The sequence below is a fragment of the Sinocyclocheilus grahami genome, unplaced genomic scaffold (assembly GCF_001515645.1).
Source record: "Sinocyclocheilus grahami isolate Dianchi unplaced genomic scaffold, SAMN03320097.WGS_v1.1 scaffold459.1, whole genome shotgun sequence".
Lineage (NCBI taxonomy): Eukaryota > Metazoa > Chordata > Actinopteri > Cypriniformes > Cyprinidae > Sinocyclocheilus > Sinocyclocheilus grahami.
In genome coordinates, this window is record NW_015505638.1 from 1021595 (window position 1) to 1036483 (window position 14889).

Here is a 14889-nt window from a genome sequence, read left to right on the forward strand (position 1 = left end):
CGCCCAGTGCAGTCTGATTCATGAACAAATTACTCTTATGAACTGGTTATTTTTAGTGAATCAAATCTTATACAGTTCTTTTAGTAGTTCACAAAGAGAAGTTACTTGTTTTAAAAGCACAGGAAACCAGATCTAACCGGTACATATTCATAGGACGGTGAATGAGTCAGATACACTGTATAATTATTGAATATCTTTAATATGCAAGCAAAATTAAATTTATAACAAATAGATGCAAATGAATCTGAATCAAATCAAAGTGGAAATTGGAATAGAATAAAGATCTTTTTTTTAATATACCTAGTCCTATTTATAAATCCCTTTTCTTTCATCTTTTTTTAAAATCAACTTATGACTCCATTTCTTCCCAGAAGTAAGCATTTTAGTCACTATTATCATTAATTTATTTATATCTCATTGAATTTGTTTTAGGTCATTGTTTAGATCGTTGTTCATCATGGTGCTTTGGAAGCCTGTCTGACTGGGCAAAATCTTTAGATTTAGGACAGCAGTTCATTATAGATATCAGAATGTGGGAGCTGCACTTCTGAGGGTGAAGAGAGTCAAACTAGCTGAGAGCCAATGTGCTTTATCTCACCCACTCGTTGCTGCCACAACATTTATGACAAAAACAGTATGACATCTGCCATTCTTATTGAATGTGTTCACTGGCCTGAAGTTGATCTAATATAAATCACTAAAATGTAGTAAGCTGATGATATGCTCATCAGCAGTGTTGGGAAGTAACTAGTTACATGTAACGGAATTACGTAATGTAATTACAAAATAAAAGTAATTGTAATCAGTTACAATTACTGAGAAAAAATGTGTAATTAAATTACAGTTACTTATGAAAATGTTAAGGATTACAAAGGGGGTTACATCTGCTTTTTTTCCACACACACTCCCTCATACAGATTTAATTGATTTCTTTCATAAATTGCAGTGACTGCTCTAAAATATGAAACACCAATGTTTCAGGAGTTTAGAACGTGCTTTTTTGATAACTCTTTTATTTCCTAAATGGGTTTATGTATAGCTATGCTTCATTTTTTAAAGATTAACTGTTTTTTTCCCCCAAGGCATTGTTAGATTCCAGTGTTTACTGTTATAGCTATGTAAAGATTTGATTTCAAAAACAGTATAATAGCTGATAAAATATTTCTTGTTATGATTTTAAATATGTATTTAACCTCAGAATGATCTCAAAGTAAGTCTGACATTGTGGTGGCTGTGCTTCAAAGGGGACATTGGTCTTCTACAAGTTGGTATGATTCTTTAGGGTCTTCATGAACGGTCTGCAACATACTTTGGTTAAAATTCCTCAGTGGTCGTGTAAAACAATACCCTTTTTACCTTGCTCTGTTCACATCAATTTTGGGGCATGTGCCTTTAAATGCTAATGAGCTCTGGTCACCCGCCCCTTTCTTCTGTGAACAGCAAAGGCGATTTGCAAATAATCATAAAACATATAAAGTGTCAGACTTCTTCTGGAGGTGCAGCTGGATCACGAACAGTGGGTACTGATCTATCCTTGAGTTTGAACTTTTTAACAAAACCTGCCTTGAATTGTTCCTCGTTCAGAAAGCAGTCTGGAGTAAAATTATTTGCGCAGACATAAATTAATTTAGGTGTGTTCAGTGGCGCATTACCAAACAAAACAAAACTAATGCACTGCGTCCTCAGTGGCTCTGTTGTTGGGAGAAAATTAAGATTCTTATGTTCTTCTACATCACAAAACTGGCTGAGGGTGAAAATATGATGATATTGGACAGTACATCAGCAGTTGTGGGCGGGGCCTGAACAGTATGACATCATACTGCTCAGAAAATCAAAACAGCTTGATAATTGAGACTGTTTAGGATTTGGGGGGATTTAAAAAAAGGAATGGATTTTTATCATTGTAGGGTGGTTGTGTCCACACACTAAGATACATTTATATGCAAACACCATGTAAAAGTGAATTTTGCATCCAATGTCTACTTTAAAATTTAAATATAATCTTAATTGAAGTGAAAAAGGATTTCGAAAGTGTGACAGTAATCAGTGTTGAGTACTACTGAAAGGTTTACCCTGCCTGGTTTACATGTTTGAAAATGATAAACAGTTGAAAACATTAGAAATTTAGAAAAGTAATCAAAAAGTAAATCAAATGTAATCAGTTACATTACTTTAATAAAGTAATTGAAAAGTTACACTACTTATTACATTTTAAGTAGGGTAACTTGTAATCTGTAACCTATTACATTTCCAAAGTAACCTTCCCAACACTGCTGATCAGCAAATATTTAACTGCATTGAAAGTCATTGCTTGAGATGTTGTGCAGGTTTTGTTGTTGTATTTGAGGAAGCATCATCAAGTAATGAAATTCCATTCATGTCCATCTGTAATAATTTCTTAACGTCTGTCAAAGCTCTACAATTATCTTTCTTTATTGAGCAATGCAGAGTGAATGGAACAAACAGTTATCTCTCTCTCTCCCTCTCTCTCTCTCTCTCTCTCTCTCTGTGTGTGTGTCATCCTGCACCATCTGGAATAAAGGTGTTCGCAAGCATACTGGTGCGCTATGGGAGGCTGTTAGATAACCACGCCCCAGACAGAAGATTCATATGATCCTTTAATTCCCATTTACTCATTCGCTCTGCTGATAAGAGCTCAACTTTTACATCGCATCTCTAAATCGAGTAATGACACGCGGCGCATCTAATTATAACACACCTTTTAAAACTTATCAAGGTTAAATGGGTTTATAAGATGTACACAGATGTTTATAATTTTGATTAATTGCCTCAACTAATTCATATTTAATCCGTTTCGAAATCTCGTACATTCCCCAAAAGCTCTTGTGATTCACTGATGATTAAAAAGGAAATATCCAGGCTTCGAGAAGCAGAGTGTTTGTAATAGGGTAGTGAAGGAAAGATGTGGCTGCGTTGAGGCTGTCTTAGCATTTAATTATAAGCCCAGTGTTTTTCTGTTCATTATCTTGACTGATTTTGCCGTCCAGATTCACAGTGTGCACGTAAACAGCGCTCTAAACTGCACTTCTGTTTGTTCATCACAGTCTTGCTTTAATCAAGCCAGTCATTCATCAAGGGAATTGTGGAGTGATATACTCAGCATGTGATTTCAGTCTAAACGTTAAATGTTTATGACAGTGGGGGCAGTGTCTCACCACAGCACAACAATCTCACAGAAAGCCGTGGCCTTTTAATAAAAGCCTCTCTACGTGGTTTGGAATGGACTTTGAGTCACGAACACACACGTTCGTATGTCACTGTGACAGAAAACTCTGTGATTGTAATGTTCGTGATAGAAAGTAAGAAGTAATTTAGCAGGTGCTTTAAGAGTGATGTACATTACAGGAACAATCCCGCCGGAGCAACCTGAGGTTAAGTGCCTGGCTCAAGGGCACAGCGGCAATAGTTCATGGATCACCTCTTGCATGAATCAAACTTAATTTTTTACCAGGCCTGATCGTATGCCACACCACCTTCTGATACTTATAATGGTGATCCAGGCGGACTTGTTCTCCATTATCTCTGATGATACTGGGGGAAATAATCTGTGGAATTCTAGATTAAATGCATTCAAACATAATAAATACACTGTAATTGTTATGTTAAAAGGCTATTTTTTATCTAATTGGACTCTTAAAATTTGGTTGAGTTGGAATAATCTGAAGTAATATTTTTGACTAGAATAAATATTAATTTAGTTCATGTTAAGTCAGAGGTTCTCAACTTTTTTGACTTGAAGGGCCAGCTGTCCAACACAATATTCGGTAAGGCTATACAAAATAATGTTAAAATATTATTAATGGAAACTGGATAAGTTCAACAATGATAAATTCTTCTTAAAAAAAAAAAAGTTATTGAGAGAAAAAAAAGATTTCAGATTACATCCTCATTAATGTTTTTAACGTGTTAATTGAGTTAGATAATTAAAATGAATATTGATTATTATAAAACTATTATTATATTATTAATAATTGCAGTATTATTTATATATTATATCAATATTAATTTAATATATGAGAACGTCTCGGTTACGTATGTAACCCTCGTTCCCTGAAGGAGCGTTGGAGGTGGTATTAGGACACAACTGCATCGCAACCGACCGGGGGGACCCTTGTAACCCCCTAGCTGCCCCACCATCGAAGGTACACTCAAAGTAGATTGGTCCCTCAAACGAGATCCCAATTCGTCGGTCCTCTGACGTGATGTCGAGAGTGACCGACTGAAAGGGAACCACTGTTTTAAAAAAGCTGATCGTCTGCTTTTTACACATATGCATAACATCTTGTAAACTTTTAACACTTTTTGATCATATAAAAATATTTTATTTCTTTTCTAGGCCAGACATTGCTAACGTTAGCACAAGACCTTTCTTAGGTTTGTGTGGCATTGTTTACATTTTAATAGTAAGGACATCAGAACTTGACAATTGTTACAATCTGTCTTGGTTTTACTAAAGATTTCACTTGAGTTATGTTGTACAATCTGATATACATCAATTGTAATGGACAGAAAAATCAGCAAAGTTAAGTATTTAATAAACAAGCATGCAAGAAGTTGTCTAGAGCTTTGTGAATGATGAACATTTGAATGTGGTCCAACTTAGTGTTATTAGAAAGTCAACAAGTTACATATTTATTTGATTCCATCATGCCTATACAGTATGTACAGAGTTGCTCAGGGATTGATTTCAGATCAGAGTCTTTGCCTGTAATCCTCAAACACAAGCATACTGAGCTCTGCCGCACCTGCAGCTGAACTCAGGGTTTGTCTTAACTGCCCATAAACTGTTCATCTTGTGTTAACCTTGATGTGATGATTCTCTCCCTTGAGATAAACATCACAAAGCCAGTCCAAACCAATATGGCATCAAGTCTGGCCTGCTATCAATCTCAGAGAGTGGTTATCTGTGGAAGAGAGCTCAGCTGCCTCATTCTTCTCCATCTGATGTCTACCTCACTGCACTTATAGTCTCCATCACGCACTTAAGAGGATAATGAGATTTTGTTTGCTTTTGTTTTTTTGCCCAATCTTTCTCAGCTAGAGAGAACCACACAGAGAGAGAGAGAGAGAGAGGGGCAAAGGGATTGATGTGCAAGTATTTAGTAGATAGTTCACACAAAAATGAAGATTCTGTCATCATTTTCTCCCCCTCATGTCGTTCCAAACCTGTATGACTTACTTTATTCTGTGGAACACTAAAGAAAATATTTTGAAGAATATTGGTAACTAAACTGTTTTAATTCCCTTTGATATCCATTTTCTTAACAAAAAAGCCAATTGAAGTCAATTAGAATCAAAACTGTTTGGTTAATAAACAATTTTATTGGACGTCATGGGCAAAATGATGAATACATTTAATCTGTGCAGTGTTTGATATATCATCTTTTTTTAGCATGAAATAGTAAAAGCATGTTCTTACACTGTGTTTTTTAACCATGCGGCAAATTTTCAGCCTCAAGTAATTTGTCTTTCCATACTGACAGGGAAAAATCTGCATGATGCAACACAATCACAGCCAATCAGGACATATGAAGTTTGATATACAGCTAGGAGAAGCAGGATTTTGCACTAATGAGATTTCACAATTTGAAAGAGATTTTATTGCTTGTCACATTTTCATGCTGCATACGGTTAGGGCAAACGTGAAGTCATTGTATCGGAAAAGCAAGAGTTTTCATACCTACAGTAATTTAGAGGCATTTGAAATGTTTCCTCGTCTTTGTTTTGAAGTTAAAGTGAATGTAAAATACTGTCCTAATTCATGCAGCGATCACATTATATGCAATATTATTCCTGTGTCTTCTGTGTAATAAGGCAGTGAAGCAATGCCAACTCGTAGACCGTCTGCCAGTGTACTGAATGGAGTCAGATGAACTAATTATCTCTTCCAGACTTCATGCTTAAGAGCAAAGAAGGCCCTGCTCTCAGACTCCAACAGAGAGACGATAAACTTCACAATTACACACACAAACACACACAAATTCATCTGTAAGATCATTGGCGCACAGTTTTTGGATATTAGGGAAATCTTGCTCTCTGTGTACTCATAAATAGCTTTCTTCCCTTCAACTCTTTGGGTAATTATCTTCCATCAGTGAGGGCAGGATGGTTGGTTTTGTTGGGTGAGAAAAGGTGTCGTACTCGGGGGAATGGATTCCGAATAAACATGCTAATCAGATTAATTCATTTGACCTTGTACTCTTTGTCTGCAGGGTTAGAGTTCCCTGCCAAGTCATGTCTATTTTCAAATGCCTCCGTTCCCTCCCCTCTCTGTCGTTTCTTTTCATCATGATCTGTTAATTATAAGGTCATTGTCTGGTGTATGTTAGTATTGTGCTCAGCCATTCAAAGTGGCCGGCCGGATTCATTCATACGAGGAAACAATGGTGCGGTGCACATATAATCAGCTTTCTGTGCTGGTGAGCTTTAATAGGTCAAATGCAGAGGGCGATGGGGACGTACCCAAAGCTTGTTCTGAAGAGTAAATAAAAGACATTTTCATGGGTCTTATTAGCATAGCGGTGTGGATAATGTCATGAAATTTCATTGGAGAAGCACAATATATTGATACCATATTGGTTAATGTTACCGATATTAGACATTTTAACTTAATGTGATGCCTAAATTATGTCAAGTTTGTATAAATTATTCTAAAATGAAATTGATTAAATAATTTAGTTATAAATTATTCATAATTAGTGTAGCGTCTGGACCACTCCAACACACAATATATATTTTGTTAGCTAGATTTCACAAATACTTTGTAACACCCCAGGACGCCGAACAAGACCCTGACTACATTAGCCTACTTGTTCATTATTACATATATATGTCGGGGATCTGGAAGGAGGACCCAATTGCAGTGGGAATAACAAGGGTTTATTGACAAAACAGATCAATACAAAAGGGTTGTGAGGTGCACAGGTGATACCACAACAGGAACACAAACAGAAATTGCTAGGGAAGGCCACTGGAACGGCCTCAGACATCAACTGGCAGCATACTATAGCAGCAGAGGAGGCGGCAAGACCAGGCCGGTGGAGAGACCAGAGCAAGGCACCAGAGAGCCAAGCTCAGATACTTATTGACCATAAACTCTGAAGCACTCCAGACGCCAGGCAAGTGAACAGGTCACTCTAACACGGAACTCTAACACCACAACAAGACAAAACATGGCTCCACAGGAACACAAATTACTCCAAGACAGGCAAGAGAATAAACAAAAAATCATGAGTCCCTTGTTTGTTCTGAACAGTTAAACTGAGCACTGTTCCTCAGAAAAATCCACCAGGTCCTGCAGATTCTTCAGTTTTCCAGCATCTTTTGCATATTTGAACCCTTTCCAGCAGTGACTGTATGATTTTGAGATCCATCTTTTCACACTGAGGACAACTGAGGGACTCAAACACAACTATTAAAAAAGGTTCAAACATTCACTGATGCTCCAGAAGGAAACACGATGCATTAAGAGCTTTTTGAATTTGAAGATCAAGGTAAATTGTAATTTGTCTTCCGGGAAACATGCAAGTATCTTCTGTTGCTTCCGAAGGGCAGTACTAAATGGAAAAAAATTATATTTCATAATTTTCATAAACATAGTTGTGTTTGAGTCCCTCAATTATATATATATACAGTGGGTACGGAAAGTATTCAGACCCCCTTAAATTTTTCACTCTTTGTTATATTGCAGCCATTTGCTAAAATCATTTGTTATTTTTTTTTTCTCATTAATGGACACACAGCACCCCATATTGACAGAAAAACACAGAATTGTTGACATTTGTGCAGATTTATTAAAAAAGAAAAACTGAAATATCACACGGTCCTAAGTATTCAGACCCTTTGCTCAGTATTTAGTAGAAGCACCCTTTTGATCTAATACAGCCATGAGTCTTTTTGGGAAAGATGCAACAAGTTTTTCACACCTGGATTTGGGGATCCTCTGCCATTCCTCCTTGCAGATCCTCTCCAGTTCTGTCAGGTTGGATGGTAAACGTTGGTGGACAGCCATTTTTAGGTCTCTCCAGAGATGCTCAATTGGGTTTAAGTCAGGGCTCTGGCTGGGCCATTCAAGAACAGTCACAGAGTTGTTGTGAAGCCATTCCTTCGTTATTTTAGCTGTGTGCTTAGGGTCATTGTCTTGTTGGAAGGTAAACCTTCGGCCCAGTCTGAGGTCCTGAGCACTCTGGAGAAGGTTTTCGTCCAAGATATCCCTGTACTTGGCCGCATTCATCTTTCCCTCGATTGCAACCAGTCGTCCTGTCCCTGCAGCTGAAAAACACCCCCACAGCATGATGCTTTTAAATATTATGAACATAATTATCTGTATTGGCCAGAAATTTTATATCAGTGTGTCCCTAATTTTTTAGGATGAAATTGGTGCTATTAATGTTAGTGTACTAGTTTTGATTTGATGAATGCATTAACTGATATAAAGTGTGTTTGTGTATATATTTATATGAAAGTGTCTGCTAAATCCATAAAAATGCAACGTAAAGTGGGTCAAAATGACTTATTCTTAAAGTACAACACGTCTGCCATATTTTATAGTGTTACGTGAAAGGTTCCTCTCTTGTTACGCTGCATTTTTATCTGAACCCACAGTCCCCCATACCTCATATTTTTTACAGCATGATTTTGCTGAACCCATTCAGTAAAATCTCCTGTGTCTTATGCCTAAAAAGCCTCTCGCACCCACACATACTCACAAACGCACTCTCATACAGTACAATGACAAGCCTCTCCATTATGAAACTATCTCCAGCCAAAGTGTCCAATTATCGGACCTACTCAGCTGAGTCTTCACACATGGAAGGGCACACACTGAGGCCAGCACGGCACAAAATTCTCCCTTTCTCTTTTTTTCTCCTTCCTTTCACAAGTTGGGTACACAGTGTGAAAAAGGAGCATAGAGAAAGAGGCAGAGAGCAAAAGAAAGCGAGAGACGGAGGAGAGAATGGGCAAAAATCAAACACCATTTGCATAATGTGGCTTTTGTCCCCATTTTCAGTCTCTTTAACTATCACATCTAATTAGAGCTCCAGACTGCCAGCCAGAGATAGGGCTGTGTATGTGTGTGTGTGTGTTTGGGTCTGTTTTCATGATTGGGTGAGATAAAGAGGCTTTGCTGAGTCCCAGGCTGGCTCGTTCCTCTCCCAAGAGACTGCTTATGACAAATAAGATTAATGTAGTCCCTCTGTCACCAGACCGCAGTCCTGCAAGTGATAGGTGACTTTTTCAGCTGGTAGCCGAGGTACATGCTGGTCAGTGCACGCTTGAGCTGTTGCCCATTTGGAACTTGATGGAGACCAGCCAAATGATGGGTCAGACATGGGGTCACAGACCGTTACCCATAGACTGTGCTCTAATTGCAGTAGTGAATACATCCACTAGAAATCCTGATTTAGAAATCTACTCTTTGTGAAACCCTGTTCCTGTTGTGTAGCCAAGACACACGTGCCATGGGAAAAGCATTGCGGGGGCACCCTCTGGTCTGTTTGTGTTTCAATGAAATATAATTCTGAACCCATCTGCTTGTCAGAGACGTTGCCAGGTAGGCTATGCTGCTATTTGCAAAACTGGAAATCTGACAATCAACATGTTTAGGAGTGTTTATTTTTATTTGAATGTGCTTTTGAAAATACTGATTTTACTTTTTTGAAATTTAGGCATTTTTATTGCAGCCATTGCAGCATTTTTCTAATATCACTCATTTTTGTTTGCCATGGGTGTTTGTATTTGTGCTGAGGGTTGACAGCTTGACTGAACAGACGGTATTCAGCCTGTCTATTAGGTGGGGCAACAGCCAATCGGAGAACTTCAGCTGCAAGGTGCTGTGCTGTTAGGCCAAGCTGACAGCCTCAGTGTTTAGGAGGTTGCCCTTTGTTACTGATATGGGGTGAGTGACTTTGATTGTAACCCTTTCTGCCTTAACATCTGTAAGGCAGTGATTTTTGCAGTGACTTTTAGGAATATAAATAATAATATGAATTTAATTTTTTCATTGGAACAGATTTGGAGTAATTTAGCATTACATTATTTGCTCACTAATGGATCCTCTGCAGTGAATGAGTGCCATCAGAATGAGAGTTCAAACAGCTGATAGAAACATCACAACCCTCCACAAGTATGTAAATAATTCACATGCTGTGTGTTTGTGAGAAATAAATCCATCATTCAGGTGTTTTTAACTTCAAACCCTTGATTCCAGCTAACATCCTCTAACCGTAATATTGCTTTCTCTCTTGAAAAAGTCATCTCATTCAAATCGGGATAGAAATATGAAAGAGAAAAAGTGAAAGTGACATGGCGTGTAGCCAATATGGTGTCCCATACTCTGAATTTGTGCTCTGCATTTAACCTGTTACAGAGGAGGCTTCCGTACCACCTCCTCCTCACCACCAGAGGGAACTCTCTCCTGAATATTGACTTTATCCATTCGGACTCTAGTTCCCATCATGCCTCATACCTGGGACTGATTGCATGCACACACCTGCATCTAATCACACACACACATTTAAGCCAAACACTCACATCAGCTCACTGCGAAGTCTTGATTTGCCCCGGCTGTCACCACTGAGCGTTTACCCTGTATCTTGCCTACTCGTTTGACCTTGGACTGTTTATCGTACTCTGATCTGTCTCTGCCTGCCCTGACTTGGATTGTTCTACTACTGTGATTGTCTGCCGCCTGCCTCGACCTCCTGCCTGTCCCACGTTCTGTCTCAGCCAAGCCTCCGCTATTGTATCTACTGGTGATTGACCCTGTCTTGTCTGTGTACGCAATAAACGCTGCAAATGGATCCAGACTCTGCTGATGATTAGCAACAGAAGACTTCGCCACACAGCGATCCAGCAGCACTCAGGCAATTATCCACTGAGCTATCTGCGCAGGCCACACAGCTCGCCATGCATCACCACCAACTAAACCAGCTTACCTCACTCACCGAGGAGTTACGCCATATAAATAAATAACGCCAACCGCGGCTGTAGCCGCTCCAGCCCCGGTGCCTCATTACACCACGCCACCCCTAACATCACCCACATCCCCAGTGAGCCCACGACTAGCTTTCCCAGAGAAATTCGACGGAGACCCCACCAGATGCAAAGGGTTCTTGCTCCAGTGTTCGCTCTTTGTTAATCAACAGCCCTCGCTGTACCCCACAGACTTTAGCCGCATTGCCTTTGTGTGCTCATTGCTCACCGGGAGGGCGCTGGATTGGGCTACCGCTGTTTGGAGAGTGGACAGCTCTTAATTTCCCAACTTCACAACATTTCTCCAACACTTCCGCAAAGTCTTTGAACATCCCGCGGAGGGGAAAAGTGCAGGAGATAAACTGTTAACACTTTCGCAAGGAAGAAGACCGGCAGCCGAGTACGCCCTGTCCTTTCTCATCCTTGCCGCCCAGACAGGTTGGATCAAGGACACATTAAAACTCCTGTTTCGGAGGGGACTGAATTCGGAGCTCCAGTCAGAGTTGGCTTGCCGAGATGAGGGGAAAAGTTTGAGTGAATTCATTAAACTCGCCATTCAAATTGACAATTTGATCTGCTCATGACGTCCTACCCGGTCCATGCCTCGATTCACGCCAGAGACCAATGCCATAACAGAGCCCATGCAGCTGGGCTTCACTCACCTCACTCCCGATGAACGTGAGCACCGAATGCAGAACCAACTGTGCCTCTACTGCAGTCAGGCTGGGCACATGATATCCTCCTGCCCGGTCCGTCCATCATCCAAACCCCGATCGGTGAGTGTCAACAATCGTATCACAACTTCCCCCTCAAGCATAATGTTGCCGGTTGAAATAACTGTCAATGATAAAACGATTACCTCTACCGCCCTGTTAGATTCCGGGTCGGCTGGAAACTTTGTTTCACATGAATTCGCCCTGCAACATAACCTCACACTTACCCCTTGTAATTTCCCTTTGGTAGTGGAGGCGCTAGACGGCCGACCCCTCGGAGAGGGGAAAGTGTTACGTATCACCGAAGAAGTCAAACTACAAATAGGAACCCTCCATTCTGAATATATCAAATTCTACGTCATCCAGTCTCCCAATCATGCGATCATTCTTGGACTACCCTGGCTGCGCACCCACAACCCACGCATTTCCTACCCTGCCCGCGCACCCCCAACCCACGCATTTCCTGGAGAGAGGGACAAATCGTTCAATGGGATGCTACCTGTCAAGACCGCTGTTTGTCAAGGATCACACGGTCACCCATCCAGGATTCGGTTCCATCTGTTCAAACCACCGACGAATTAAACCTGCCCTCCGAATATGCCGATCTAGCCGAAGCCTTCAGTAAAAAGATCGCTTTACAACTCCCAACCCACCGATCCGTCGATTGCACCATAGATCTGATACCTGGCGCCACCCCTCCAAAGGGGAGGATCTTTCCACTATCACAACCTGAATCAGAAGCTATGAAAGCCTATATCGAGGAGGAATTGGTCAAAGGATTTATTCGACCCTCGACTTCTCCTGCCTCGGTGGGGTTCTTCTTTGTAAAGAAAAAGGCCGGAGGGTTGCGGCCCTGCATTGATTACCTCAACCTTAATGATATTACTGTCAAGTTTCGTTATCCTCTACCACTAGTCCACGCAGCGCTAGAACAGCTCCGCCAGGCCAAATACTACACCAAGTTGGATCTACGCAATGCTTACAACTTAATCCACATTTGAGAGGGGGACGAATGGAAAACGGCATTCTATACCACTAGTGGGCACTACGAATACCGGGTTATGCCCTTCGGCCTGGCAAACAGTCCCTCAATCTTCCAGTCCTTCATGAATGACGTTTTTCGGGACACGCTCAACAGATGGGTGATCGTGTACATCGACGACATCCTGATCTATTCAAATTCCCCGGAACAACACATTCGTCATGTCCGATCTGTACTAGAGCGCCTCATTCAGTATCGACTCTACGCTAAAGAGGAGAAATGCGAGTTCCATCAAAGAAGCACAACTTTTCTGGGGTATGTGATCAGCCAGGAGGGGGTAGCGATGGATGAGAGGAAGGTCAGGGCAGTTCTGGAATGGCCGCTTCCCCAGACAGTCAAGGATTTACAACGCTTCCTGGGGTTCGCGAACTTCTACAGGCGATTTATCAGGAACTTCAGTTCGATCGCCGCTCCTTTGACCACCATGACAAGCGATATAAACGTCACCCCACTAAATGGACCTGGTCTTCAGAATCACAACAGGCATTCGATGAACTAAGGACTCGGTTTACTCCAGCACCTATCCTCCGACATCCTGATCCAGAATGCCCATTCGTTGTCGAGGTCGACACTGGGGTAGGTGCGATACTTTCCCAACGTCACGGATCACCAGCAAAGATGTACCCTTGCGCCTTCTTCTCACACAAGCTAACCGCCGCTGAACGGAATTACGACGTGGGCAACCGGGAACTTCTGGCCATGAAATTAGCATTAGAGGAATGGTGCCCCTGGCTGGAGGGAGCCTCGCACCCATTTGTAGTCCTCACCGATCACAAGAACCTCGAATACCTACGCTCGGCCAAACGACTGAACCCCAGACAGGCAAGGTGGGCATTATTCTTCACTAGATTTCAGTTTACTGTATCATACAGACCCGGCATCAAGAATATCAAGGCCGACGCTCTCTCTCGTCAAACGGAGGAGACGTGCTGCTCAAACGTCAATGAAAGTATAATTCTTGAGAACCTCCTCATCGCACCCGTACAGTGGGACATCATGACTGAAGCAAACAACTTGAATCTCCAGAATCTGCCACCGCCTGAAAGCCCCCACAATCTAACCTATGTTCCTGAATCACTACGAGAGCGTCTATTGACACAAGTACATGTTCTGCCCAGCTCGGGACACCCTGGAATCGCTGCCACTGCACATCTGCTCCAAAAACTATTCTGGTGGCCCACTCTGTTATCTGATACCACCAAATTCGTCCGAAACTGCATTACCTGCAACACTTCTAAATCACCCAGACAACTACCAGCAGGCCTCTCACAACCATTGCCCACACCACAGCGGCCTTGGTCTCACATCGCCATTGACTTCATCACCGACCTACCCAACTCTCAAGGTAATACCACTATACTTACGATTATAGACCAATTTTCCAAAGCATGTCATCTAATTCCCCTTCCTAAACTCCCCACGTCATTTGAAATGGCTGAATTACTGTGCAATCATGTGTTTCGTTTCTATGGTCTGCCTGAGGACATTGTCTCAGACCGGGGTCCCCAGTTCACCTCAAGGGTATGGACCGCTTTCTTCAAACACCTCAATGCAAACATCAGCCTCACATCCGGCTACCATCCTCAGTCCAACGGACAGACAGAGTGCCTGAATCAGGAGATCGTCCGGTTCCTTTGATCGTATTGCCAGCAACGACAATCAGACTGGAGCAGGTACTTGTTTTGTGCGGAATATGATCAGAATTCCCTCATGAAACCCGCCACAGGGGTGACTCCCTTTAAATGCACGCTGGGCTTCCAACCACCCTTGTTCCCCTGAGCTGGCGAGCCCACCGACCTCCCTTCAGTCACAGACTGGTTACAACACAGTAAGGAGGTCTGGGACTGAGCCCATACTCACTTGCTACATGCTGTGAGGAGAACAGAACAACAGGCCAACCGACACCGACGCCCCAGTCCCGAATATGCCCCAGGCCAATGGGTCTGGCTGTCAACTAAGGATCTGTGCCTCAGGCTCCCATGTAAAAAGCTCAGTCCCAGGTATGTTGGTCCATTCAAGCTTTTAAGACAAATAACTCGGGAGGAGAGTCGGAGGAGGGAGCCAGGCTGCAGACCCCCCCACCGATTCTGGTTGACGGCGAGGAGGCGTATCGGGTGCACAAGCTGCTTGACTCCAGGC